The sequence below is a fragment of the Tamandua tetradactyla genome, chromosome X (assembly GCF_023851605.1).
Source record: "Tamandua tetradactyla isolate mTamTet1 chromosome X, mTamTet1.pri, whole genome shotgun sequence".
Lineage (NCBI taxonomy): Eukaryota > Metazoa > Chordata > Mammalia > Pilosa > Myrmecophagidae > Tamandua > Tamandua tetradactyla.
This window is the reverse complement of record NC_135353.1, coordinates 2,298,954-2,326,939: the sequence shown is the minus strand read 5'-3', so window position 1 is coordinate 2,326,939 and position 27,986 is coordinate 2,298,954. Positions and strand designations below refer to the sequence as shown.

The 27,986-nt window shown below is 54.3% G+C and overlaps 1 protein-coding gene and 1 long non-coding RNA gene across 8 annotated transcripts in view; one reads left to right on the top strand and one right to left on the bottom strand.

The window, feature by feature from the left end:
- The window catches only part of MAMLD1 (mastermind like domain containing 1), a 68,598-nt gene extending 50,012 nt beyond the window's left edge, over nucleotides 1-18,586 (bottom strand). For 4 of the 6 annotated variants that reach the window (XM_077146252.1, XM_077146256.1, XM_077146254.1 and 1 more), the window contains exon 1: nucleotides 18,322-18,586. The gene's annotated coding sequence lies outside the window, so the exon portion shown is untranslated. Of the gene's footprint in view, nucleotides 1-17,506; nucleotides 17,587-18,321 lie in introns of those variants that run through there. The other 2 variants (XM_077146253.1, XM_077146257.1) reach the window with 1 other exon arrangement.
- A 773-nt stretch (nucleotides 18,587-19,359) lies between these two features.
- On the top strand, nucleotides 19,360-22,412 carry LOC143671229 (uncharacterized). Of its 2 annotated transcripts, none has more exons than XR_013169509.1 (3): nucleotides 19,360-19,410; nucleotides 21,787-21,961; nucleotides 22,190-22,412. It is a non-coding gene; the product is annotated as an uncharacterized LOC143671229 (long non-coding RNA). The 2 variants fall into 2 exon arrangements; XR_013169510.1 differs by lacking the exon at nucleotides 19,360-19,410 and adding an exon at nucleotides 21,477-21,567.
- The last annotated feature ends 5,574 nt before the right edge of the window (nucleotides 22,413-27,986 follow it).

The following is a 27,986-nucleotide window of genomic DNA, read 5'->3' as shown; positions in this document are numbered from 1 at the left end:
AAAAAAGCAATAATTTTCAAGTTACAGAGCAGATTGCAGAGTTTGTCATGGGCTACCATTCCATCATCTCAGATTTTTCCTTCTAGCTGCTCCAAAACACTAGAGGCTAGAAGGAATATTAAAATAGCGATTCAGCAGCCAGACTTGTTTGTTAAATCCCATTTTCTCTGTTATACCTCCTCCTTCTCCTTTAATGTTTCCCCCACTCTATAGGGGTTTCTGGGGAATGCCTGTTCTGACATCTTCATGTTGAGAAAGTGGATCATAGGATTTTTGATTACTGAATTTCTATTCTCCAAATTCGACTAGTAATGATGTGATGTGCAAAGCAAACAGACCGGTTAAAAAAATGGATTCTACCCACCTTTCCTTTCCCTTCCTTGAGTGTACCTTCTGCTGCTGGGACTCTGACAGCTCCGGACAGCTGGCAGCCAGCAAGCAATGGAGGGAGCCAGGGGAAACAAAGGGTTGCAGTGGGTAGGTTTGCAGGTTGATCTTGAGATCAGACCAGTGTGTATGTGGAGGGGGGGTGGGTAGCAACACTCTACTAGGCTCTGGAAAACCCAGAGTCTCAGCTTGGAAGCTGGGGGCAGGGATGCCAGTGCTGATAAACGTGGGGGGTGGGGCGGGGGGGGGGGAATGGCATTATCAGAGGCAGCCCCTTGTAGCCTCTCTGAGAGGCAGTCACTGAGTGGCTAAATCATGGATTTTGGCACCCAAGGGCCTGCATTTTACTCTTAGCTGTGCCACTGTCTAGCAGCGTGGCCTTGAGGAAATGACCCCACATCTCTGTGCACCAGTTTCGGCACCTGAGCAGTGCCCTCAGGTGCCCAGTCTGACACCATGGGAATGTGGGTACCATGGTGACAGTGGCCGGGTGGGGTGCGACACTGCAGCTCTCCTCTCCAGGTCCCCCCTCCCACTGGAACGTGAGTCCCTGCACCCAGAAGAAGTCCCAAGGAAGGTCCCTTAGCAGGAACGACCGAGTGAAGGATGGCTCTAGAAAGGGTGGCAGCATTCAAGGGTTACCAACTTGGGTGCAGATGTGGTTGGGTGACAGAGAGGGCAATTCCAAAGACATGCACGTGGGCGTCAGATATGCCACCAAGCAAGAGGAACAGTCCCTCTCTGTCATGTGGAAATGATGGGATGAAAATCCATGCAAGGTGGAGCCCGGCCCTGAGAGGTCCTGGGCGCCCCTGCCCCATCAGGGCCAAGGGCAGGAGGGGAGGGCACCCGCCATTCCCAGGCTTGGGCTCCCCCAGCCACCCAGCACCCACACACTGCCCCAGCTCAATCAGGGGAGCCAATTTCTCAGACTTACTTTATGAAATGTTCATTTTTCTCCCCAGTCCTAAATGTGAAGCTGACACTTTAAAAAGACATTTTGGAAAACAGGTACATTTTGACAGGAACATTTCAAAACTGCCACAGGAACAGACCCCCACACCACCAGGCCAGACGGAGAAATGCGTGAGGCAAGTGGCTTGCAGTACTTTAGGATGTTAATTTTACCACCCTGGCTTCCAGAAAGAAGACCCCACCATGGCAGCAGCGGTCCACATCTCTAACTCCCTGTCACCTTCAGGTAATGCCCAGGTGTCTGGTATATCTACCTTCAAAGCCTTCTGCAGATAGTAAGCACTGGGCTGAGCAAGCTGATGGCCCAGGTGGCTGGCCTGTGCACCTGCTGCCAGGTAACCAGCCATAAGTATTATGCAATGAATGAAGTTTCAAAATAATAACAAGTCAGACAAATGGGCTGCAGTTAGCCCTTCCCCATGGCGGTTCCCAGAGTGGCTGCTGTTGTGTGAAGGCGCGGGCAGTAAAGCGTGTTAAAAAAAGAGCAGGGACCTGCGAAGCTGGGGCTGCAGCTGCACCAGCACCTGCTAAAAATTTGGGTAAATCACGAGATCCACATCTCACACAGGGTGTGGGGAGTGCAGGGTTCTTTTGTGTGCAGGATTGTTAGGAAACTTCTGGTAGACTCTTGGCATCACATGAGAAGAGGCCAAGTCCTTCTATGATACCCTAAAGGGAAATGAAGGGGACGGGCCCATCCTTATGAATTTTCAGGCCAGCAAAGTCTGGTTTGAAAATTAAATCAAAAGGTTTAGCCCACGCAATGTAACAGTAACAGGAGAGGCAGCGTCTGACAACTGATACAGTGCAAGAGAAACCGAACCCCAGCAGGGGTAAGGGCCAGCCAAAGCGCTCGCAGGCCACCTAAGCTCTCCACAGAGCCCCTCAAGATCAACAGGAATTTAGTGGCATGTCCACCCTGCTAGAGCACCTTTGTAGCATTCCCACCAAGAGCTTGTCCAGTCTCTGTCAGGATCCAGCGTTCTTAACTCTCTCACTTAACTCTCTACGCAGTATTTCCTTTCTCCATCGCTTGTTACCACATCTACCAGGTGGAAAGCGGCATATGCAAGAGGCTTACAGGCGGGGGGGCAAGCTAGCAGAGAAGCGTTTGAAAACAGCTCATGCAACCAAATGCCACTCCACAAAGCAAGTCTAGTATACAGCATTTTCACTGGCAGACATCAACATCCCCTTACGTGGTCAAAAACATCATCTAAGCCAACATTTGGAATCAAGTCACACTAGCAGGGTTGCATAATCAGTAAACTTTTGGCTGTTTCCTTGCAACATAATTGGGGAAAAAATGCATTGGAGTCTTACAGGTAAAAATTAGCTTGTAAAGTACCTAGTAATTAGTACATAAAAATACTACATTTTAAGGTAAAGAAAGGAAAGATTTTTTTTTTTTATTTGAAAACAGGTCCTTTTGCAATATAACTAAAATGGAAGTAATTATCAGAGACTGAGAATATTAATCCAGGCTTTAATATTAGAATATAGACAAAGCTGTCTTATAGATGGGAGAACCAATAGACAGCCAATGAAATTCACCAGCACCACAAGGCACATTTTCTCTTCTCTGACATCCACCTGATGTTTCTAATGGTCTCTTGGTTTGTAAGCTCTCTCCCTAACAACAATTCTAGCTAACGCATACTAAGTGCTAAAGCAGTGCCAGGATGCCACACAGGCATTGCATCATTGAGTCCTCACATCACCACAAGGAGGAAGGTATTGTTATTATTATCAACATTTCACAGAGGAGAAAATGATGTCCACAGAGGTACAGCAACTCACTGGGACCTAAGTCTCCTGGTTGTGCTTGGGCAGTAAGAAGATACCATGGTATAAGATTAATATTCCTTTTTACTGTTCCCAGCTCTGCCACTCAATGGTCATGTGACAGGGTGCAAGGATTTTTACCTTTCTGTGCCTATTTTTCTGTCTTCTGAAAATGGAGGCAATAACGATGGACTTTACCCTTCAGGTGCTTTGGGGGTCCGCAGGAGGGGCCCTTGGGAAGGATCAGAGACACAGGGCTTCCCACACCCAGGTAACAACACGGCTGCACGGGTGGGCGCCAGGGCCCAGAAAAACTGCCCATTCATTCTGCAGGGAGCCCCAACGGCCCCAGCAGCAGCCCAGGGGAAAGGCTCCGAAGGCCCGGGCTGCCCCTCCTTTCCCTCAGCTCCCCACAGCCCTCAGCTGTCCCTCCGCAGGGGCCAGGTTAGCTGCTGACACCCACCTGGTCCCAGCGTGCCTCTGTGTCCCACTTGACATCGCCACTTACCTCCCCTCCCAATCTCATTAGATAATCCTGCCCCGGAACCAGGCCAAACGGTACTTTGTCTGATTTGCTGCAGAACATGTGTGCAAAACCAGTGACCTCTGCCAACTCCATGGGGAGCTGCAGATTTGTTTTTTTATTTTTTTAGAGTTTGAAATTCTTTCAAACCCACAAGAGAGCTACAAAAATAATACAAACCCCTCCATTCCCCCAACTCCAACACTTTGCTACATGTGCCAAATTCCTTCATCCATCCATCCATCCATCCATCATCCATCCACTTTGTAAACACCTGAGTGCAGGGTGCACACATCAGAGCCGTGCATTTGTAAAAGATCACACCAGCCTGAGAATGTAATATTATACAGGTACTTCGAAAAGAAGTTTGGCCATTTCTTTAAAAAGTTAACCATACAACTACCAAAGGATCCAGTCTTTCCACCGCTGGGCACTTACCAAGAGGATTGGGAGCCTACGTCCACACAAAGTCCCAAACACCTAATGTAGAGAGCAGCTGTATTAGTAGTCACTGAAAACTGGAAATGCCCATCACTGGGTGAATGGGTAAATCAGCTGTGGCAGAATTCATGCAACAGAATGAGGCTTAACCATGAAGAGGAAGGAGCATTTGGCACGTGCAACAATGGGGACGGATCTTGGACTCATTGCACAGCGTGAAAGAAGCCAGGCAAAAAAGAATGCCTGTTCCATGCTTCTATTCATACAAATCCCTGGAAAGTGCTCACTGCCCCGTGGATACATGTGGATTAAAACTTACTCAATTGTATATTTTCAATCTGGGCAGTTTACTGAATGTCAATTATACCTCAATAAAGGTGTAAAACAATCACACCAGCAGCCCAAATTCAAGAACCGTCAGTGACATGTCTGAACCCCAGAGCACAGGAGCATGTGTGCAGTACCTGCAGAGAATTGACATGTTCTATCATGCACTGAAATACTCGCTCGTCACTCTCATGGTCTTGTGCTTCCTTAGCTTTCCGGGTGAGGGGCTGAGTGGCCACAGCACGCCTCGTGCTACATGCTTCCATTTCTACCTCTTCGCAAGGCGAGGGGAAGTCGAGCCATTCAGAAGTCACATGGGCGGATGGAATGTTCCAGCACTAGGGCAGCCGAGGAGGTGGGGCTTTCTTGCTCAGCACTGCAGGTTCCCAGGCTCTCGGTGCCGCCCACAGCCTAGGGGAAGGGGAGGAGCTCCGTCCATGGACACGGGGAGCTGCCTCTGCTCACACATGTGTCCACTGAGGTCCCGGTGATTTTGGTTTCTTAGGCCGTCACCTTGCTCCTGTGACACCAGCATGTGACAACTGCTGCACCACATCATTTCACTTTCGGATGCACCTCCTTTTAGAGCACATGCATCTGAAAAATGCGATGGCCCCTTCCAGAGGCCCCCCCCCCCACCGCTCAGCCACTGCCAGAGCTTTACAAAATGAATGTTCCCTCACGACAGCCCCTAAGAGCCCCCACAGGCCTGCTCGCTTGTCACCTGCTGCCGCAGAGTCTGAGTTAACAGCTGTTTTCCTGGCCCAGGTTCTAGCCCACACCCCTGACTTTGAGCCAATGGCAGCCTGTTGACTCTGCCTCCCTCCACTGCCCTGGTTGATCCTGGTCACCTTACCCCCGGCCTCAGTCCCCTCCCAGGTGATGTCCCCTGCCTCTCGGTGCTGCCTTCTCATTCGCACTCCACACTGCAAGCAGGGCAGTCTCACCAAAGCACCCCTCTGACCCTGGCTTGGCTCAAACACATGGGTGGCCAAGCGAGCATTGAGTTGCGAGCCCCCTTCCCTGGGAGCAGGCGTGCCCCGCAGCTCACACTCAGTGCTCGGCCCAGCACCGGCCACAGAACGTCGGGAAAATTTCGTGGAATGAACTCTCATTAAGGAGACTGGAGAGATCCTTCCAGAAGAAGTAACATCTGAGATGAACCCTGCTGGGTGAAAGGGACTGCCACAAGGAAAGAAGGCAAGAGTGGAAAGTGCAAAAATGGATCTAAGTCCCTTCCCAAAAGGAATGAACCTTTGAGAAATAATTATGCTACAAGGCTGCAAGCCTTCAGCTCCTTCAGAAAAGATGTTACTTCTTTTGGACACGGGGAAGGTCCCTTATGAACTGAAGCAACAGCCCAGGCCAGGGGACAAAGAGGGCAGGTTGGTGGCTGAACAAGTGCAGGGTGGGAATTTTAGAAAGGAGGGGATGGATTTGAGGGATACATACCTGGAAAACTATGCCAGAATTGGAAACAGCCAGAAATGGAATGGGCTGCCTCATAAGGGAGTGGGCCTCCCATCTCCAAAAACAAATGTCCAACCACAGGCCAGAGAACCATTGAATAGGGGGTGCCAGAATGCAATATACCAGAAATGGAATGGCTTTTGCAAAGGGGAATTTAATAATTGCAAGTTAACAGTTTTTAGACCATGGAAATGTCCCAATTAAAGCAAGTCTATAGAAATGTCCAATCTAAGGCATCCAGGGAAAGGTACCTTAGTTCATTGGTTCAAGAAGGCCGATGAAGTTCAGGGTTTCTCTCTCAAGTGGAAGGGCACATGGTGAACACAGTTTCTTTATTGGTTGGAAGGGCACGGGGTGAGCACAGCGTCACCTGCTACTTCCTCTCCAGCTCCCGGGAAGCATTTTCCTACTTCATCTCCAAAAGTCGCTGGCTGGTGGACTCTCTGCTTCCTGATACTGTGGCATTGTCTACCCTCTCAGAATCTCCCACTTTCTCCAAAATGTTTCCTCTTCTATAGGATTCCAGTAATCAAGACCTACCTAGAATGGGTGGAGACATAGCATCACCTAATCCAGCTTAACAACCACACTTGATTGAATCACACCTCCAGGGAGATGTTCTAATTACAGTTTCCAACATACAATACTGAATAGGGAATAGAAGAAATGGCTGCCTTTACAAAAAGGGATTAAGATTAAAACATGGTTTGTCTAAGGTACATACATCCTTTCAAACCGGCAAGGGGACAATGCACAGAGAGTTTAGGCACTGGAAGAGTGCTTGAGCTAGATGGTTTTATGATTCTTTCTATCACTGAGATTTCCTGACCACAGCTTCTAAAGTGCAGGAGAGTTATTGGGGTTGAATGATCAGTGAGCTGGTGAGGGGTACAAAAGGAGGAGCCAGAAATACCGCCCCCCCACCCCAGTTTCTGGTGGAGCTGGCAGGGGGCAGGGAGCAGGTGCAGTGGGGCTTTTCCCTTGGCCAGCTGCAGGACTGAGGGGGCTGGCCAGGGGATGGGAGAGGCACTGTTACAGACCAGGTGACAGGCTGCAGACACAGATTGGCAAGTCACTGGCTTACCTTATACACCCAAATGACAACCAGGTCGAGGACAAACACAAGAGGTGTGAAAACCCCACTTATAGAGGCAGCGAAGAAAATAGCATCCTTAGGGATAAATACAACAAGAAACGTACAAAACCTTTATGAAGGAAGTGCTAGGTCCAGCCGTGAACCAATGGGAAGACACCCTTTGCTCTGAAATAGGATGAAAACATCATAAAGATGTCATTTTCTTGTAACTTAATTTAAAAATGTAAAATGCACTCCCTACCCAACATCCCCAAAGAAAAATACCAATGAACTTTTTAATGGTTCTAGACAGGGTAACACCAAGCTTGTATGGAACCCAGGAAACTTGAGATCTGAGGAACAACACGCAGTGACTTCCCTGGTTTTCCATCTCGCCCTCCATCTATCGCAGGCGGGGCACTGCAGAAGCTTCCAACGTGCAATGGCCGACAGGCACAGGCAAGAGAAAAGTACCAAGAAAAGCCTGCTCCCCTTGCCTGGGAGCAGGGCAGCCAAGGAGAACAGAAAATCCTTTGCAAATGCACAGCTTGTTGCAGCCGACACCCCCAGTGGTTCGGACTGCTGGAGTGGAAGCGGTGAGGCCACCTCGGCCCGGCCCACAGCCCCGTGGAAGCAGGTAGAAGCAGATGGAAGCATGCTGGGTCCCCTTGGCCAGAGGTGCCAAGGGTAGGGGGCACATAGGGAGGTAACCTTCCATCCATTGCCTGGTGGAACTGGCCAGGGACGCTCTGCTAGCCCTGCTGGTAGAGTTAGCAGAGCCGGGGGTGGGGGGACTGACCTCCCTTCCCCTGCCCGGCGGAGGCAGATGGCACCCCCATTCCCTCACCAGGGTAGGGTCAGCAAGGGGCAGAGGCCAGCTGAGGTGCCACCCTCATCAGCATTGGACTTCCCCACTTCCACCCCCTGGGCCAGCCAGGTCCAACGGGGAGCTGAACTTCCAGCCCCACCTGGCCACAGTGAGGCCCAGCAAAGCAGTGGGAATCTGGGCTGGTCTACACTCCACTTTCCCCAACAACCAGTGTTGTTAGCAAAAACCAGGGGGGAGCCAAAACATCCCCCACCTGGCTGCCACGAGACCCAATAAGGCGGAGTGAGGCAGGGATGCTCTGTACTTTGGTCCCCTCCCCAGCTGGTAGCAGCTGGATCCAGAGGGAAACCCAGCGTCCACCCCACCCGGCAGCAGTGAGGGGCAAAGAGGCGGTGGGCACTAGGGCTGCTTGACTTTCTGCTTCCCCCATCCCCTGCCCTGGTGTCAGGGGTGCCCAGCAGGTATTGGACACACACACCCCTGCCTTACAGCCAAAAGGCAGTGCTGAGCAGCCCTCCGTGTCACCCTCCCCAGCACGGCCTAACAGGTAGCTGAGCTGAACCCCACACAGAGGCCGCATAGCAGCGTGGGTTAGTGCCTCACTTTCCCCAGGAAGGTGCCGGCAGAGCCCAGGGGAGAGCTGGGCTCCTCCCCACCTGTTTCAGTCAGGGAGGCCCAGCAAGGAAAGCGATCCTAGGTCCTCACCTGGTCCCCACACTACACTCCAGCAGGGGACTGCCTGCGAAGACATCAGGCCCAATGCCATCCAAAGGCTCATGCTACAGTGTGCAACATGCCTAGCACACACCTTTTACCCACGGTATGGACAGATGAGCAAAAAATGTGGATAAAGAAATAAACAAGGGGCGGGCCGCGGTGGCTCAGTGGGCAAAGTGCTTGCCTGCCATGCCGGAGGACCTCGGTTCGATTCCCGGCCCCAGCCCATGTAAAAAACAAAAACAAAACAAAAACAAAATACAATAAAACAAGAAAATGTTTAAAGATGTTTCCCTTTCTTCCTCCCTTCCTTCCTTCCATCCTTCCTTCCTTCTCTCTGTCTTTCCTTCCCTTCCTCCCTCTTTCTTAAAAAAAAAAAAAAAAAAAAAAAAAAAAAAAAAAAAAAAAAAGGGGGGAACAAAGTCTAAAATCAATTGAGTAGATGGAAATATTAGTGGCCAGTGAAAGGGAGGGGTAAGGGGTATGGCATGTATGAATTTTTTCTTTTTTCTTTCTTTTGCTGGAGAGATGAAAATGTTCAAAGAGATGATCATGGTGATGAATACACGACTGCATGATGATACTGTGAGCCACTGATCATGACCATGTCAAGAATGTTTGTATGTCTATTCATGGTTTACAATAAAAATATTAAAAAAAAGATTTTCAGCTTCTAGAAAAAAATGACTAGCACACAATTAAAAAATGCTCCTCATACCAAGAACCAGGAAAATCACAATATGAATGAGCAAAGATAATCAACAGGTGTTAGTGCCAAGATGATTCAGATATCGGAATTACCTGACAAGAAACTGAAAGCAATCATCCTAAAAATGCTTCACAAGCAATGACAAATTATCTTGAAACAAATTTGAAAATCAGAAGATCTCAACAAAGAAACAAAAGTTATCAGAAAGAACCAAATGGAAATTATAGAAATAATATGGTAACAGAAACAAGATAGCTCACTGTGTAGGCTCAATAGCAGAGTGGAGATACGAGAAGCTAGAATAAGTAAACTTGAGACATATCAACAGAATTCACCCAATCTGAACATGTCTTCCTACGTCCTTCAGAAAATCACTAGATGTTGCCTATAGGAAGGGCATACCCCACTGGTCAAATCACACCACACCTGCAACAATCTAACACAGCGAGGCCCAGAGAGCGGAAGGGACTTGCCCAATGTCACACAGGGAGGCTGCAGTCCATCTGGGAGAAGGGGCTGGCCGGGCGCTAAACAAGAAGTGGAACCAAGAGAAATGATCCCCAAATGTTCATAAATTATAAGCACCCCAGCACTTTCATGTGATTAAAAACAAAAAACACTCAATGTTGTGGGTGCAAAGAGTTGAGAAAGTAAAAGCTTCCTTTAAATAAGACAAACAGTTAACTCCTTACAAAAATAAGGGTGGCATGGTTGCAATTTTTGCTCAGAATGAAAATTAGACAGTACGAAGTCAAACCTAAAACAGCCCATCAGTTTAAAATAAAATAACTTCAAATAATTTTCAAATAATAGTCCCCCAAGGACTTACCCTCCATTATTAAAAAAATCATTGTGAATGTAATTAACAGAACTGAACTACCTATTTGAATGTGGTTTAAATGGGGGACGTTTTAGGTTGTGTATATGTTACTAGAATAAAAATTTTAAAAACCCACAGGGCTGTACAACCCAAACATACTGTAAACTATGTACTGTGGTTAAAGGGACAATTACAAACATGTTCTTTCATGAATTGTAACAACTGGACCCCATTAGCGCAAGGTGTTAATAATAGGATGCCATATGGGAACTCTGAAAAAAATCTGTTTTATTTTAAATTAGGCATTGATTTGGTACAAGTTTCACATAATTAAATAGTTTCTATTAGTGCTGAGATCAACTCTTGAATGGTTGAGGGAAGGATGGGGTCAGCTGACTACAAGCCCCACCCGTAGCCTGTGGGCTGAGAGCTGGGACCCCTAGGCCGGGGTGATTTTGTCCCTACAGCCCCAGTCTCCTTGTGTGCAAGATGAGGGGCATTGACTTAAGGGATCTCCACACGAACTGCCCATTTTCCCCTTCCCGAATCCTACATAAACAGGTAGCAATTCTGTCTTCCTCTAGACTTCTAGACAACTGCTATTTATCACAACAGTCATACCCCCCACATACACCCTTCAAAGATAAAACCCCCACGTTTTTGAGTCTCTGGTAATCTCAAAAAGAATAATTATTATTTATTCCCTCGAAATATCTTAAGCCACTTAAAACTGAACTTGCTGCTCAGAGAATCATGGGACGTCAGGAAAAAAAAGAGAGGGAAGCCCAAGCTCCTAGCAATAAGTTCCTTCCAAAAGGGACTTGGAGGACCTGAGCTTTTGTGGGGGCTGGGTTCATATGATGGTGGGCTTGGGTTTGCAGGAAAGACACCATTGTAAGGGGGCAGACCGAGAGCCTGGCCAAGGCCATGTCTTCACGCTCATCTGTGACCTTGGACAAGCATCTGCTGTCTCTTAGCCTCAGTTTCCCCATCTGTGATTCAGGAGTCCTCTTGGCTTTGTCACATGCAGCCTTTTCACATTTTCAGGGTTGGACCTGGGTGCCTCTTTGAGCGATTTGCTTTTGTTAAATTTCTCAGACAAAAATGAATAGGATGGAACCCTGCGGGGACCGCTGACACTAAAGAGAGACTGTGTGCTCCAGCCGTCCCTTTGGGATGGTCCCCTGATGCCCTAAGTTGGGCATGCCTGGCCTTCCCACATCCCTCCCTGACAAGTGGGGACTCTGGGGCTCAAGCAGAGCTCACGCTCCTCCCCTGAGGCGGCCAGGAAAGAGCGCGGGCCAAAGGGCCTGAGGGACAGTCCGTGAGCCCCTGAGGACAAAAGGCCCCTGTTCTAGAGAGTCCGCAATCATTTTGGGGTTCAGGAGACCAGCTGGCTTTCCCAGGCTGTTTTGATGTGGGGATGAGAGAGGGTTGTGGGACTGCCAAAGGACTGACCCATTTGGGGTAGGCAGGCCAGGTGTGTGGGCGGGTAGCCCCTAGGTGGGTCCCCATCAGGTTATTTTGTGATGTCACGGCTGTAGTGGCTGGCCCAGGGGCTCCAACTTGACACTGACCCCCCAGCCTCTGCTAGGGGAGGAGACCCGCCAGCCCCCTTAGCAGGCAGGGACAGCCTGCCCAAGGCCCCCCAGCCCCCCGGTAGAGGGGACTGGTCCTGCTGCAGAGGCAGCGCCCGGGCCAGGAGGCAGGCTGTCCCGGCAGGATGAGTACAGCAACACTGTCTGATATTCCCAGGGCTCCGTTGGAGGGCTATGGCTGCGACTCCCACCACACTGCTCTCCGACCCCATCCCTGGGGGCTCCCTTCCAACAATCAGACTGTCCAGCTTCATTCAAACGCTTTTAACAGCAAGCGTGTCAGACTTAACTCTATAGCCCCAAAATGAATTTTAGAGTGGCAGCTAAATAAAACGGCATGCTTCCTTGAGCTTCTGTTACAACACGTTCATGCAGCAGACGGCAGAGAGAATGTAGTAATTAGAGGTTAAATTAATCCTCAACAGACAAGCAGCTCAGAAACACTGTGCCCCTCTCTGCTGCTGCTGCCGGTCTCGGAAGCACGCACGCCAGAGCACATGACGTTGGCAACTCTGAGGTCAGCGCTGGGACTTGTGGCGGCAGATATTAATGCTGAAATCACATGAAAAGCACAACCCAGACAACCCCCCCCACCACAGCCAACAGAACCCACAGGGCCGAGCCCTCCAAGGGACTACCTGCCCAGCTGCATGCCAGCAACTGCACAACAAGCCAAGACACTCCTTTCTTTTTTGGGGGGTGGGGGGGGGTGGGGGGGTGCATGGACCGGGAATCGAACCGGGTCTCCCACATGGCAGGTGGGCACAGATGTTCCTTTCTGAGGCTCCAATGCCTGCACCCCAAACTCATTCTTACCTTACAAGCTCTGATCTTCTACCAAACTTCCACCTCCAAGTCCAATGTGCTAAGAGTAGCGCAGGTGACATAGCATACCACGATTATAAATGCACCTTCTCCTGGGCTTCACGGGGGCAGAAGACCAGCGTTCCTTCTCCTTTGGGCTCAGTCCTCACCTCACCATGTCCCCTCAGAAAGCTGGGCCCCCCTTTCCCTTTTCCTCCTGGAGGCGGGCTCCCAGGCACCATTCTTCGGGCCGTAGGACAACTGCCTTCTGAACAACCCCACTTACTGGCTACTTCCTGGACAGAGCAAGAAGCGGGGCCCGGAGTACGGGGGTGGCTTGTAAATAGCAGGCTGTGGGGGGCTGGGGGTGCTGTGTAGAGACACTGGCTTCCTGGGGGCCAGAGGTCAGCCAGAGCAGGGCTGGGTTGTGTGGGTGGCTCCTCCAGGGGAGGCCCAGGACGGAGGTCCCCTGACCCCCCACATGCAGATAGAACGCGGTGTGGAGTCCTGAAGCCGGGAGGAGAGGCCCTCTGGCCGGGGACCCACCCCTCTGGGCCTGGAAAGTTCTCCAGTGGCCTTTTCAAAGGGCCTTTGTCTTTCTTGTGCCCCAAGCCCCTGAGGCCCTGTCTCAGGTCCCCTTTGGTCTGGGTGGCTGGGTGCTGCAGCCCAGTGGCAAAGTTGACAGCTCTGGGGACCTGGCCAGAAAGGGTGGGATCAAGGAAACCAGGGCAATCTGTGAGATGAGACACAAATGGGAAGACAGAAGAAAGCAAGTCAAGGAAACCCAACCCCTTCGCCCCTGGGCTTCAGCAGCTGGGGGGCAGGACATATCAAAGCTACGGCCTCACACTTCCTGACCCACGGCGCCCCTTCCCCTGCCTAGGAAACAGCTACAGATTAAATAACAACGACGACCACAGCAGATCATCAGCGTTTGCCATGATATCCCTTCATGTTCATTCAGCTCTTATGAAGTTCCCCTCCGCAGAGTCCTGAAGATGTCTACGGGCTTAATGTCAACAAACCCAGACCCTGTCCAGCTGGGCCTTGAGAAGCTTCCTTCCCGCCATGTGTCCACTGGTGCAGGAGAGGAGGGGTGCGGAGGGAACTGGCTCACCCCCTGCCCCAACCCGAGGGTCCTGTTCCGCCTCCGCTGGCCTCCTCCCCAGCGATATCGGGGTTGGTCTAGCCACACCCTCAGCGTTCTGGCTGCTTCCCCAAACACTTGGCCTTCTCCACTTGGATAAGGAGATGTTTTTGTTACATCCCCATGTGGGTATCTGCATTGATGGCAGCAAGATAACTGCCAAAGGGCTCAGATGATAAAAGTTCCTTCTTCATCACGGTCACCCCCCACCTTGCACCCCCACCCCCGTTAAAAAAAAATCAACATTCACACCCGGCAGGACAATGGCAGAATCTAGCATGGATGCTGCCTCCTCAAAGTTGGAAATGCGGTTTTTTAAAAAAACACCCAGCTGTACTAGGAGCAAAGAGCACAGAACCCCAGTGGTCCACACAGGTACAGGCGGAAGGCGTTTTTGTCCTGGAAACCTTTGCTAAATAACTGCCAAGCAGCAAACGTGCTGCATCTTAGATGAGCCCTTTGAAAATAAACCATTCTGATGTCAAAGAGTTGAAGACCCCGTTATCTGGAAAGCAATACAGCCGGCAGGCCCAAGAAGGCTGGATTAGGGGTCATGAACCCGAGGCCCTGTGGGGCGTCTCCCAGCTTCTGCAGTCTCTGATTGTGGGCTAGAAGCTCAAGCTGGCAAAAGACCCCAAGAGGGAAAACCTGCCACTTCAGTACTGCTGTGATTGGCCTTTTGCCTTTGGTTTACTCCTCCCTCTTCTCTCTACCTCTCCAATTCCCAGGCCCGCTTCCTTACATCTAGCTGTTTTCTCCAATGACAAGGTTGAACTTCATGTTTCACTTTCCCCGAAAATGACAACTTCATTCACAAATCATAGTACTTTCAAGCTGGAGGGGACTCAGACTCAAAGATCATCTCGCTGTGGGGAGTGGGTGGGACGAGTGGGGAGAGTTTTCAGGAATACAGGTTTCCGGTTCTGAGGCTAATGATCTCTGCTGTATCGCTGCAGAAAAAAAATCAGATCTAAAATAAAAGCCAAGATGTACTATTGCCTATGGGAAGTCCCCTTAAAAAGGGAGAGTTGTCCAATTATTGTCCAAAGAACCACGTGTCTAAGATAAGTCGCTGCCCATCTCATAATCGTGAACAGTAATCAAGTTTCCAAGGGATGATCTATTAACAGCTGCATTTTAAGCCTTTAGGTGGTCAACTTAAAAGGGGTGGGGGGTGATCGGAAGCGTGTTGGCCAAGCTTTTCAAATCTCCCTCAGTGAATGTGCAGCCTCCCCACCCACCTCCTCACCCCCACCCTAGCAGCAACAGGCTATTTCCTGGTGGAGTTTAAAAATTCAGTGACGCTCCTGGCTCAACCCACACATCTGTGTCACTGTCAGCGTCAGTGGCAGGAAAACAGTCGAAATCACCCTTTGCTAATGATTTCCTAACATGGAATTTCCTTCTGTCTCCTAAGGCCTTTCTTCTTCCAGTGCCAAACTGGTTTTCTTCGCCCTCCTCTTAAACACACTGAAAATGGCCACAAGCAGATGAGGATGATTTTTTTTAAGGTGATCTGGTAAGGAAGAGCTGCTATGCTTTGTGTGATTTTATTTTTTTACAAAAGAAATGTTTCCTCACAGGCATCTGGAAAATCTCCCGGCTCCATCTCCTTCTTTCCCTTTCCCTGCTTCCCCCTTCCCAAGTTCCACTTTCAGAAGCATTGTGCCATCAGTGTTGAAACTCATTCTCTCTCTCTCTCCCTCTCTCTCTCTCTCTCTCTCTCTCTCTCTCTCTCTCTCTCTCTCTCTCTCTCTCTCTCTCTCTCTCTCTCTCTCTCTCTCTCTCTCTCTTTCTCTCTCTCTCTCTCTCCCTCCCTCCCTCCCTCTCCCTCTCTCTCCCTCTCTCTCTCTCTCTCTCTCTCTCTCACACACACACACACACACACACACACAGGAGACACAGAGGCAGAGGGGCCCAGGCAGCCCTGAGAGCAGGTGAGAGGCACCGGGAATCACCAAAGCACAAAGCAGTAAAGAAGCCCCTCACTCCGCCCCTCCTGAGCACATCCTATTTAATATGCAAACCGGCGGTGGAGAAAAAAGAGGCTGTTCCTTTAAGGGGAAGAAACTGATTAGCTGCTCGGGCTGGCAGCACACAGCTGGTCTGTCCGGCAGGTTCAAGGCCATTCAGCTTCTCTCATGGAGGCGCCATATGTTCCATCTCGCACATCAGCAGCTTTATTTTCCAATGATCTTGCTCCGGAAGGGAAGCACAGAGGGAGGGGGGAGAAGGTGGAACCCGTGGGTTTCCCTTTGATTACTTTCTTCTGGTTTTGGGTTCAGTTGGGATGGGGGCCAGGGTGGGGATGTGGGCGTTTGACCGGTCACCTTCTCTTCCAGGGACCGGAGCACCAATGTACGCCCATCACCTAGTGCCCTAATCTCCAGAGGGGGGAGGGGAGCGTGGAAGGGGAAAGATATGGGACAAGCCCAAATAAAACGTCGCCACCAGATAAAATAGCAAAGGGGGGGGGCGCGGGGATGGTAAGAGGTCGAGAGGAATCTGCGCTCAGACCCACCAGCCCGAGTTTGGGGCCGCACCCACTTCTCCATACTTGTCGATTTTTCTCATTGTCAGACTCCTTCTCCCAACAAACTTCAAGACGAGAGAAGCGGATCACCGTAGAGGGCGGGGGCGAGGTGCGAAGGTCGGCAGGATGGCTAAAGGGTTATTTATCTTTTTTTTTTTTTGCAACACGCCTCGGTGTCAGCCCGGGGTTCCGGAAGTCTCTGTTGGGGAGGGGGCCGGTGTAAGGCCCTGGGAGGTGGGTGCGGCAGGGGGGCGCGGGGAGCCGTGAGCAGCTTTGGGCGACCAAAGCCCGGGAGCCTCTGCCGTCTCAGCCTCCCCACGGACCCGGCAGCCGCCCAGAGCCCGCGCGGCGAGGGGCGCCGGCTGCAAAGCGAAACCGAGGAGAGGGCGCCCCCTACGCCCGCGGCCGCCCAGCGCAGGGCCGAGCCGCGTCTGCCCACCCCGCCGAGCGCGCGCCGCCCAGGGCTGCCGGGGCCCAGGGGTATCGGCTGGGGGCGGGCTAGGGACGCGCGGCGGCCGCCGGGGGTCGGGGTCTCCCCGCGCCTCACCCGGCTTCCCGCGAGCGTCCTCGGAAACGCCGCTCCCTCCCCCATCGCCTCCACTTGCCCACCAGTCCCGAGCGGCCCGGAGCCACTTAGAGGCGGCCGCCCCCGCCCCCTGCTTCTGCGTCCCTTTCCCCTTCCCTCTCTCCAGCCTCCTGGGAAACAAAGGGGCTCTTTATAAAGCGGATTGTTGGCGGCGGCGGCGGGGGCGGGAGGGAGGGGGGATATGAAGACAAGAAGGGAGGGGGTGGGGGAGAAAAGGAGCTGCGCAGCCTCCCGGAGCGCCGAGCGGCGGCCCCGGCGGGTGCGCGCCGACCCCGACCGGCCCGTGGGCACCGCGACGCCGCCCGCGGGCTCACCGCGGCCCCCAACAGGATGGCCGGGTCCGGTGGGGGCGGCGCAATACCCGCCGGGCTCCCTCCTGAGGACCCGGCCTCTCTCCCCGGCCAACTCCTTGGAAATCGCTTGGGCTCCAGGAGACTCAGCGTCTTTGTTCCAGCGCGGCCGCCTCTGTCCACTCAACGCGTCCGGCCGCGCAGGCGATGTCCCGGAGCCGGCCTCGGGCTGCTGTCCGCACACCGCCGTGGGGACGGCGCCCGGGGCTGCTGTCGCACAGCCACGCCAAGCCACCCCAGTAAGGGGAATTCTTCTCTCCGAGCCCCCCACCACTCTGTGTCCCGCCCGCGCACACGTCAGTCCCCGCTTGGGTGCCCCTTTAGCCCCACCCAGAGCGCGGCGAGCAGCGAAACCCCACGCCCGAGGCTCGTCGGGGTGCTCGGGCTCCGACGGCTTCGGGGCCGAGGTTTCGGGGGAGGCTAATCCTACCCGTGTCTGCTTGGGCTGCGCTTCATCACCGACCCCAGTCCCGCGGCGTCGCCGGCTTTCCGGCCACTCGGCCCGCGTGGCCCGGCCGACTGGCGGCGAAAAGTACTTGCGGCGCTCCGGGGGGCGGGGGGGGGGGTGCTCCGGGCCGCGCTCCCGGGCGCCGTGCCCTGCCGCCCTGCCGAGGCCCGGGATCTGCGAGCGCGGGCGGGACCCGGGTCCCGGGTTGCCTCAAGCCGCCAGCTCCGCCCGGGCCGCCGTCGCGGGGAGAAGTTGGCCGGGGAGGGGGCGCGAGCCAGCGGGTTCCGCCCGCGTACACTTCCCGCTCCCGCTCGCGGCTCCAGCGCCCAGCGCCCACTGACGTCCCGCCTGGTCTCGGGGAGCTGCCGCGGAGGCAACGTTGCCGGTGGTGCCCCGGTGCCCGTGGTGCCCCGGCTGCGAGCAACCCTGGGACCACGGGACTGAACGTGAGCCCCCCGGTAGCCCACAGCAGCCCGGGGACCCCGCGTGCTGGCACCCCTCCGCCTTCGCTCTCGGGTACGTGGCTCCCCCCGCCCGATTCCGGACGCGCGGTGGGCGCGGGCAGCAGGCAGAGGCCGCGGTCGGCGGGGATGCGGGCTGCGCTCAGCTGGGCCTGCTGGGTCGGAGGGGGACGCCGCGTGCGGTGCCAAGTGAGCGGCGGGCTCCGAGCAAACTTTGGGGTCCCCCTGCTCGCGGAATCCCCGGGCCCCGGCTCCTCGGCGGTTCAGAGCGTGACGCGTGGGGTCCCAAGTGCCGAGTCCCACCAGTCGGCCCCCCGTGCCCGCGCTCAGCCTTACCGCGCTGCGGAGCTCCGGCGGCGGCGGGGACAGTGCCCGAGTGGTCGCGGCTGTCTCTGGGGTGGCTGCCGGCGGCCCCCGCGCCCGCCCGCCGCTTCAGCTCGCGGCCAAGTTCATGCCGGCGGCGGCCTCAATCTGCTCCTCCATCCCCACCGCCCCGCGCCGCGCCGCGCGCCCGGAAGGTGGGGTTTCGGGGATTTAAGTTACTGATAGGCATTTCTCACTGCTGTGTCACTCCGGGAGGAGGAGACACGCACGCCGCACACTCACACACCCTCACACTCACGGCGACGAGCGGCGCCGGCCTTAAAGGGGAAGCCGCGCTGTCCCGCTCGCTCCCCCCGCCGCCCCGAGTCCTCCCCCTCACGTCACCTTCCAGGCCTGGACAGACGGGCGGCGGCCGCGCCCAAGGGGCCGTGCTTTGCGGGGAAAGCGGCGGCAGGCTGGCTTGGCTGTGACCGCCTCGCTTCTCCAGTGCGCTCGAAGCCCGGCAGTTGGGGAGCCGCGGGAGGGGCGCCAGGGCCCGGCCACTTACCCAGGCGCCGCAGCGAAGGGGCGGCCTGGCCCTCCGCGGCAGGTGGCCCGTGCAGACACCGAAGTCGACAGCGGAGTGATCGGGTGTCCCTGGCCCGAGCCGAAGGAGTCCGAGGGCCCCGCGCGCTGTGGAAGCCGTCCGCGGCCGGGACGCGACACCCGAGAGCTGCGCACGTCCCGCACAGACCAAAGCCCCGGGGTCTGAGAACGGGGACAGGAGACCGAGAGACCGGGAGAGCGCGACAGCGAGAGGGAGAGGGGCGCCCAGAGAAGGCCAGGGACCGCCAGAGGCACCCAGACACGGGCATAGACGGAGACTGAGATAGCGACCAGGGAACGAGCAAGAGAGACACAGAGAAAGGGAGAAAGAGAAAGAAAGAAGGGACCGGTCCCGGGTGAGGGGGGGAGGCTCCAAGAAGTCGTCGCAAAGTCACCTGTCCAAAGCCTCCCATTCTCCGCAGTGACAGCCACACCCCCGCACATACACACACCACGCGCGTGCCCCCGACAGCCAAGCAGGCCGGCTATGGCGACGTCGGGGACCAGGGCTCTCAGGTGACGCCGAATAAACTGCCCCCGCTCCAGCCCCGCCGAGCGCCCCTCCCCGCTCCCCCGCCCCCGCGCTGGCCGCAGCCCCCCCTCCCCGGTGGCCCCGGGCCCGCTCAGCCCCTTCCCAAGCAGGTTATCCCGGGGCTCGCACCTGCGGCTCCCGCGGGGACACCGGCGCCCCGCCGGCTGTCCGTGCCCTGCCCGCGCCGCCCTCCGCCGCCCGCAGCGCCCCAGGCCGGGACGGCGTTCCTCGCTGCGCTTCCCGGGGACGCGGCGTCCGGCCAGCCCGCAGCAGCGCTCCACGCAGTCCCAGAGCCCGCTCGCGGCTCGCGCCCGCACCTCTGAAAAACGACCGTCAGCGCCACATCTGGGAACGTGCGGCTGAGCGCGGGCCGCGTATAAAAGGGTGGGCGCGCCGCCCGCTCGGCCCCTCCTCCCCCCGCGCCCACGCCTCCGGTCCCAGCCCCGCCGCGCGCACCCCGCCGAGTCCCACCTCCGAGCGCTTCCCCGGGGCCTCGGCGGAGGAGCGGCGCGCGGGCCGGGGCGCGAGTCCCAGGGCCGGGCTCCCTCTGCGCAGCCCCCGGGCCGGGGCGCATCTGGCCCAGCGGGCCGCGGCGGGGGGCGCGCCGCTCAAGCAGGGCTGTCCGGAAAGAATCCGCCGTGGCCGGCCGGGTCCCGGCTGCTCTGGAGAGGGCCGGCCGCCCAGGAGCCGTTGTTGCTCTTCGTCCCAGACCAGGCTGCGGCGGAGTCCAGGCCCCTGGGAGCCTCGCAGGGAGGGGGAGTCACCGCGGGGCCCCCGTGTCCCCTGCAGTGCATGAGCGCGCGAAGGGGATCAGATTAAACAAGGCTGCGCGGAGAAGACGGTGTTTATCCCAGCATTCAGGATGCTTTTAAAATTCCATTCGTTCCAGCGCAGAGTGCTGGTGGAGGGGTTGAAAGATTGGGGCTCAGTTCCCAGCACCTCCACGCAGCCCTCCTGCCACTTACCCTCCTTTCAGCCGGGTGCGTGGCAGCCGCTGCGAGATCACCACTGCAGGGCTGTGGGAGCGCCAGCTGCCGCCCCGGCGCTGCCATCGGGCATCTGAAGCTCAGCGCGGCCTGATGGAGCTCCCGGGAGCCCCCCTCCTCTCCCAGGGTCTGCCCACCTCAGTGAATGGCAGCTCCAGCCATTGAATGGCAGCTCACATCTAAACGCCCTAGAGTCTTCCTTGACTCCTCCTTCACCCACATCCCACATCCACTCCAGCAGAGAGTTCTGCTGTCCCTGGCTTCACAGCGGGTTCCCCACCACCTCACTGGCCTCACCCTCCCTCCCACCCTCACCCGATCTGCTCCAGCCACACAGACCTCCTGACTCTTCCTCAGATTCACAGGCCCATTCTACCACGGGGCTTTTGCACTGGCTGTTCCCGTTGCTGGTAGGCACTTGCCCCAGATATTTGCAGGGCGTGCTCCCTCCTTTCCATCGGTCTTGATAACCAGTGTCACTTGCCCACCTTGTTGAACATTTCAACCCCACTCCCCCTACCCCACAACCAGCTCCAGAGCTTTCTCTCCTCTTCCTGCTTTGTTTTGTCTCTTGCATTTGCAGTGATGTGACCTTTCTGGGTGCCACGTGGAAAGGGCCACAATCAGTGCCTGTTTTGATCTCCACCAGGTTCCCCACCCCTCACACAGTGCCTGGCACAGAGAGGCTGCTCAATGACTGTTAGTGGGATTCTGTTTTCCTGGCACTTTCTGGACCCTCCTGGGGGCTGCTGGATTGTATACACACACACACACACACACACACACATACACACACACACGCGCACACACACACACCAGGAAGGGGCCCAGAGCTTTCGGCTCTTTCTTCAAGTCACTCGTGACCTAAATGAAGGTGAACGCTGCTGGGAGTGAGGCCAAAGTGCTTTTCGCAAGCACCACGGGGCGGGCCTCTGATCAGGCCACCAGAGTGGCCTTTCGGCGACCACTGGAATCAGGGGCTCCCTCGTGGCTGTCAAAGTTGATAGAAAGATGAGAGACAAGGCCTGGGACAGAGGCTGGGAGAGTGCTTTCTCCTGGAGCAGGCAGATGCTGGGAGATCCAGGGCCCCTTTGCCACCCTGGGGACCTGAGTTCTCTGACCATAGGAGATGGACGCTGACAGGAGCGCGGACTGGTAAATGCCCAAAGCACTCATAGAGGGGGTGAACGAGAGCCCTCAGGAAATGAATTTGGATTATTCCTCTTCACTGTATCCTTAAGCCATTTTAATTTGGGCTGGGGTGTGTGTGGGGGGGGAGGTGATGGTAGTGGTGGTAAACATTTTAAAGAAGTGCCTTGGAAGCAACAGGGAAATTGTTGAACTATTGATTGTGATTTCCTGGTGACTTCACAGGTTTCAAAAACCAGAGCCTTTAAGAAAAAAGAGGCCTTCGTTAGCCAGCAGTTAATTAAGAGGCTGTGGAATGGCTTGCATCGATTTCACCATGAAGCCAGAAAACTGCAGTTGCTAGTCAATTTTGCCCTCTGCAGCTCCTCCCTGCCATGAATGCCCTGCCGGAATGCCAGGGGTAAAGCCCTCCAGGCCCAACGGAGGGTGGATGGGTGGGAGTTGCCATCCCTCCGCCCCCCCAGATGGGTAGATGCTTTAGGAAAGGAGCTTAAATCCAGATGGCTGCCCGCGCTCCTCTTGCACCGTCCGTGCAGCTGAAAGACGTCGGCAGAGCTTTTCTAGAGAAAAGTAGTATGCAGATGGCTCGCTAATTATCGCTCTTCATGCAATGACATTTTTTCCACAGCACAGGCGTGATTCAGGCCCCACATGGGCAGAAGCTCCATCCACCATTCTAGGACCCTTCTGACCATTTGCAACTGTGTGATTAATTATAACAAAACCAAACCCTGGCTGCTGGCTGTCTTAGCAACCAGCCAGGCTGCAGCCGCAGGATCCTTCCATCGGGAAGCCAGCAGGGCCCACCAGCAGACCTGCACGCCGCCGGGCCGAGGTCTCAAGGGAGATCAGACCACATGCTTCTGGCATTCTGGGTTTGGAAAACATGATCATATAAACAATAAAAGCAGCTACGGCTTGGGGCACACCTACTATGTGCCGATCCTATGCTTCTCATCCTTGGGCTCGGTGAATCTTCATCAAAACCCATTTCGGAGCTGAGCACACTGAGGCTCAGAGAGGTTTAGCAACCTACTTGAGATCACACAGACACGCACTGGTGGAACCAAGATTTGAAGGTCCTGGGCAGCCTGGAAGTCACCAGCCCCTGAAGGGGAGATGGTGATAGCTCACCTTCTTGGGTTGTCAGGATCATTAAATTAATAATCAACGTAAAGCCCCCAGCATGGTATAATGCTCAGTAAGTGCTCGCTTTTGTTGTAAGACTAAGTATGCCACACCTACCACTATCAATAATTTAGAATGATTGTCACCGTAGTAGGTAAGCATCCACTTTCATCTAGAGCACAACAGCCATCTCCCTGCCCCCAGCCTTGCCCCTCTCATACATCTTCCTCCCAGCCGTGAGGGCGAATTTCTAGAATACACGTCCTACCTCATTCCTCCCCTGCTTAAAATCTTTTTGTGGCTCCCTATTACCCCAGATCAAGTCCCACCCCCTTTGCCCGGCATCTATGGTCCCTGACCACCAGGCCATTACCAACGTTTGTCTCCAGTGCCCCTGCCATCCACCTATCCCCGACAACACATGTTGCGGACACAGCAAACCACTCCTGGTTCCTCGGCACAGGCTTTTCTCCCAGCGCCGGGCTATGCGCACAGGCTGCTCCCTGCCCGCGTGGCTCTTGTGCCTCAGCGCCTGATGGCTGGACCCTCCTCCCCCTTTATGGAAAAGCTTGTCTGGCCCCTCCTGAGCTGACTCTAGCACGTCGTGCTGCACTGGCCGGTACCTGCTGCTCCATCTCTCTCCCCACCGGCTGTGGCTTATGGGTCTTCCCGGCAGTACAAGGGAGGCTTTCTGAATACCTACTGTGTGCAGAGCATTGGACCTGGAGGGGCAAGGACCAAACCATCTCACACTCATCCTTACAGACAACACAGCCCAGCGGGAAAGCAAAACTCTCAGGAGCCTGGTTTGAATCCAGGCTTCGCCACTTGCCAGCTGTGTGGCCTTGGGTAGCTTACTTACCCTCTCTGTGCTTGTTTCCTCATCTGTAAATTGGGGCTGCTCATGGTCCCTGCCTCACAGGGCTGGTGTGAGGAGCCCGTGAGTTACTACCGGCGAGATGTTACTTATTGTTAGGGTACAGCTAGGATCCACCTAGGTATTAGCCCCAGTGCCTGGAGCTGCTGCTGACAAATGTTCGCTGAAGGCAAAACGTGCTTCTCGGCCTGGTGACAGAGCTGGGCAAAATGGGTCCCAAGGGCCCCTACAGCTCTCAGGTGCGATCCATCACATGCCTGTGAATACAGATACACGTGCGCATGGCGGGGTGGGGTTGGTGGGCCCATCAGACTACCCATTCCAGTGGGTATGAATCAACCGTCAGTAGGACCTTCTGATGAAGCTACTTCAGTAAAGCTATGATCCACCTCATTCAGGATGAGTCTTAATCCTCTTACTGGAGGATTTATAAGAGAATGAAATTCAGACAAAGAGAGAAAGTCACAGAAGCAAGAAGCTGAAAGCAATGAAACCCAGAAGAGTAGGGAGGGACCTGCAGATGTTGCCATGTGCCTTGCCATGGATCGCTGCCAGCTGGTCTTCATAAAGAAAGCATTGCCAACCCATTTCATGGTACCTGCTTTAAGCAAGTCAGCAAACTAAAACAAGGTGCAAAAATGGGTACCTGACCATGAGATTCACTGGTATTACCATGTACTCAATCACTCAGTACCAGCAGCCCTGATAGAATAACCCATTAAAGTCTTATGTAAGATGCCAACTTGGGTACCACATATTGTGGGGTGAGCCACAGTCCTTCGGGATGCACTGTATGCACAGATCCAATGGTAGTTAGAATACACAGGTCTGGAAAGCAATGGGTGGATGTAGACATTGGCCCTTCACAGCATCACTCCCAGTGACTCGCTTGTGGAATTTTGTGTTCCTTGTCCCTGAAGACTAAGTCTCTGACAGATTAGAAGTTCGGGTTCGAGGGGAAGAATGCTTTGACCAAGTTTCACACTAAAGACTCTCTTGAATTTGAAGCTGTAGTGACCATCTGGTCACCTTGAGTTTCTCATACCAGTAAACAAGCAGACAAATAAAGGAGGACTTGAGGTTGCTGTTATATAACAGGGGCAGGGGCAGGGGCACGGAAGAATATTTAGAGCCCAGGCAACTCCATGGGTGGGGGGTGGTGGCGGCGGTCTTGGTGCTTTTATGTCCATTGAGAAAGGCAAATGGGCCATTGTAGGAACCCAATGCAGGGCTTAGACTCTTTAGGGATGAAGGGCTGAGTGCCCTTACCAAGCAAGCCACATAGACCAGAGAAAGTGCTGGCCCAAGGTAGAGCATTTGAAGAATTGGTGGTGGAGGAAGGAGTTGATGACTGGCAGTTATGGCCTGGGCATCAGCCACAGCCTTGGGGACTGTTGTTTTATCACCAACCCTTTTTGCACAGATTACAGGCCACCACCTTGAAGGGACCTATGCGATGGACTGGTCTTGCACCTCCCATGTCTTAAGGAAGAAGTGAGAGCATTTCATTTTCTCAAAAATGGAGACCCAATATTGTAACATAGGAACTAGGTATGGGGGGGGGGCATGCAAATCTGAGTGGTACAGGGAGTAGGCCACATCAGGCAACTTTAAAGTCCCTTTTCAAATTCTCTTGGCTTCAGCTATCTCTCATCCCAGCCTGGGCTGGGGCACCCAGTCCTGGGAAAGCTCTGACCACGTCCGCTTGGCACCGCCTGCCAGTGTCCACCTTAGGCCTGCGGTGAATACGTCTCACCTCCTCCCTCGGGCTTCTCTGGAGTCAAGGGACTGGTCAATGTGGGAACTCCCTCAGCACCCACACATGTGTAACTTGGCATTCTGGATCATTAACATCCCATGGGATAGCTGCTACTGCCTTTCTCCACGATGGATGACCCTGAGGTACATTTCATGGGACCTCTTAGATGGTCCTATAGGCTCAAGCAGCCAGTTGCCTCTCATATTGGCCAACCTGACATACACATCCTTGTACTGGCTTTGCCTCCTTCCCTGAATCGCCCCCCTCACCCTTCGCTTCTTACAGGAGCCACTCCCCGCCACCCCCCCACCAAAGGTCTCCCATATAAGCCTTGTTCTCAGGCTCTGCTTTCTGGGGGACACAGGCTGAGAGAGCGGCATAGGCCTCCCTTCACTGAGTTTCCAGTGCAGGGCGTCCCTTAACAGTGATGGTCCAGCTGGTATGTGAAGGATGAGTAGGTTAGTCAGGGGATGGGGCTGGGGACCAATGTTTCTTTTGGGGTGAGTGTTTTTGCAGAGGTAATGGAAAGAGAGGATGCATTAGGAATTACTGAAAACCTTGGAAGCAGGGGTCGGGCTAAGGGGATAGAAGTGGAGGCAACCAGGGCAGAGCAGTCAGTTCTGAGGCCCTGGAGGAGACAGGACAGGCTGGGGTCCTGGATCCAGGGATGTGGGCTAGCTCATCCACAGGGGCAGAAGAAACCCTTCTTCTGAGAATGAAGGAAGAGGAAGAAAGAAGGAAGGGAGGGATGGGAGGTGTCCACTGATTTTGGGGTGGTGAAGACAGTGGAAGCCTCGTGTTGGAATGGCTGAGATCTTGTCTGCAAAGCCCAAGCTGAGCCTGCTGCCAGTGGAGTCAGGGTGGGGTAGGGGCTGGAGGAGGCTGGTGACAAAGGCTCAGAGCAGCTGCTACAGGGAATACTGGAGGGATTGAGTTGACTGAGTGACAGCTGACTGGCCTGACCTGCCTTCTGGGCAAGACAGGGCTTTGCATGGTGACATTGCTGAACCAAGTGGGACCTGAATTGCTGGGAGCTCATTCTCACCCTCCACTTCACCCAAGCTTGGCTTTCCTTCTTCCTGCCACCAATCCCCCCCCCCCGCCCCTGCTCAATGCACCATTTTTCCACCCCCAAGCTTTGTTCAAGTGGTCCTTTATACAAGCTACACCTGTTGTCAGACCTTATCACCCCCCCCAAGTCATCACCCACATTCTTTCCTTTGCAGCTGGAAGTCCTACCTCTAAGGAGTTATCTTTGTGACTAATGCCGGAGCCCCTCAGCAGAAGCCCCAGGCCAGCCTTCTTGTTCAACGCACTCTTAATTCCTGTTGCTTTCCTAATTTAGCTGGGACCCATGTTCGAGTGTCATCACTGAGGGGCAGGGGCTGAGTCCACCTTTTAACCCCTTCCCCTCCCCATCTTGCAGCTGGACACAAAAATAGTCTCAGACTTCCTTGGGGGATCAAAGGTGGTCAGAAGTGAAGTCCCATCAAGGAGCACCAAGGCCATTTCCAAGCCTCAGGGGTCCTTATCCTAGGTCCAGACACCCCTCGGAAGTTCTTGGAAGATTCAGGTCATGATGAGGCCCTTCGAATTGGGTGCAAAATACTGGCTGTGCATATGCACGCATGTTTTCACATGTCTCTCTGGGGTGAAGTCTCACAGCTTTTCTCTGATTTTCAAAAAGATCTATGAACCCCAAACAACAAAGAATCACTGCTGCAAACCTTTCATGATGGACTCCAGCATGCACTTGGCCAATGCCCTTATTTTGAATGCAGAACTGAGTGGGATTACTGTGCAGCTAGCATCTGCAATCAGTGTGGAATCCAGACTTTCAAGTCCCTCAGCCACTGGCATGGCGGTTGTGGTATGACAATTCTGGTCCGTTGGCCAGACTATCCCCCAACATCTCAATGAACAGGTGAAAACTAGTAGAGAGCCAACCAAGTTTATAAGTTTTGCAGACATTAATAAAATTCTAACCTGTTGGAGCTGGAAGGCCATTAAAAGACCATCTAGTCCAATAGTTCCAGAACGGTGTTCTATGGAACAGGAGATTTGCCAGATATGAATAACAGTTTTAAGCAAACAGTGTTCTGAGATTGAACAAATTTGAGAAACACTGGGTTAAACTCGCTAGCGTTCTTTCCTGCAGGACTTCTCAGGGCCTTTGTTATGCAATATACGCTTTGAGTTTTCCTGTAGGGCTCACTTACGAGCCAGGTGCCATGGTTCTGTCCATGTTACAGTTGAAGAAACTGAAGTGCTGAGAGGACAAGTCAGGTACCGAGGGCAGCAGGCTGGCTCCAAGTGTGGGGAGGTGAGGTTCTGATTTGCCTTCAGTCTTCACCATCACGTTGGGCCGCCTCTCAGAGCACCCACCAGACAGGAGCGCCAGGGCTTGGGTGGTGGCCCTCAGGCTCCCAGGTCTGGCTGCCTTGGGCAGGGGGGTGGGTGCACACTCCCACCTCAAGATTTTCCACTGACAGGAGATGCTCCTGCAAAGACAACATAAACTTAGCACCTGTCTGGGTGGGGCCTGCCGGGCTTTATCTGCCTGCGCGTTTGGAAGTGTCTAGGAGTTGTGTTTCCTGGGCGTGTGTGCTCAGGCCTGCAGGGGTGGGGAATGCAGACTCGCCGCAGCCCCAGTGTCCTTGC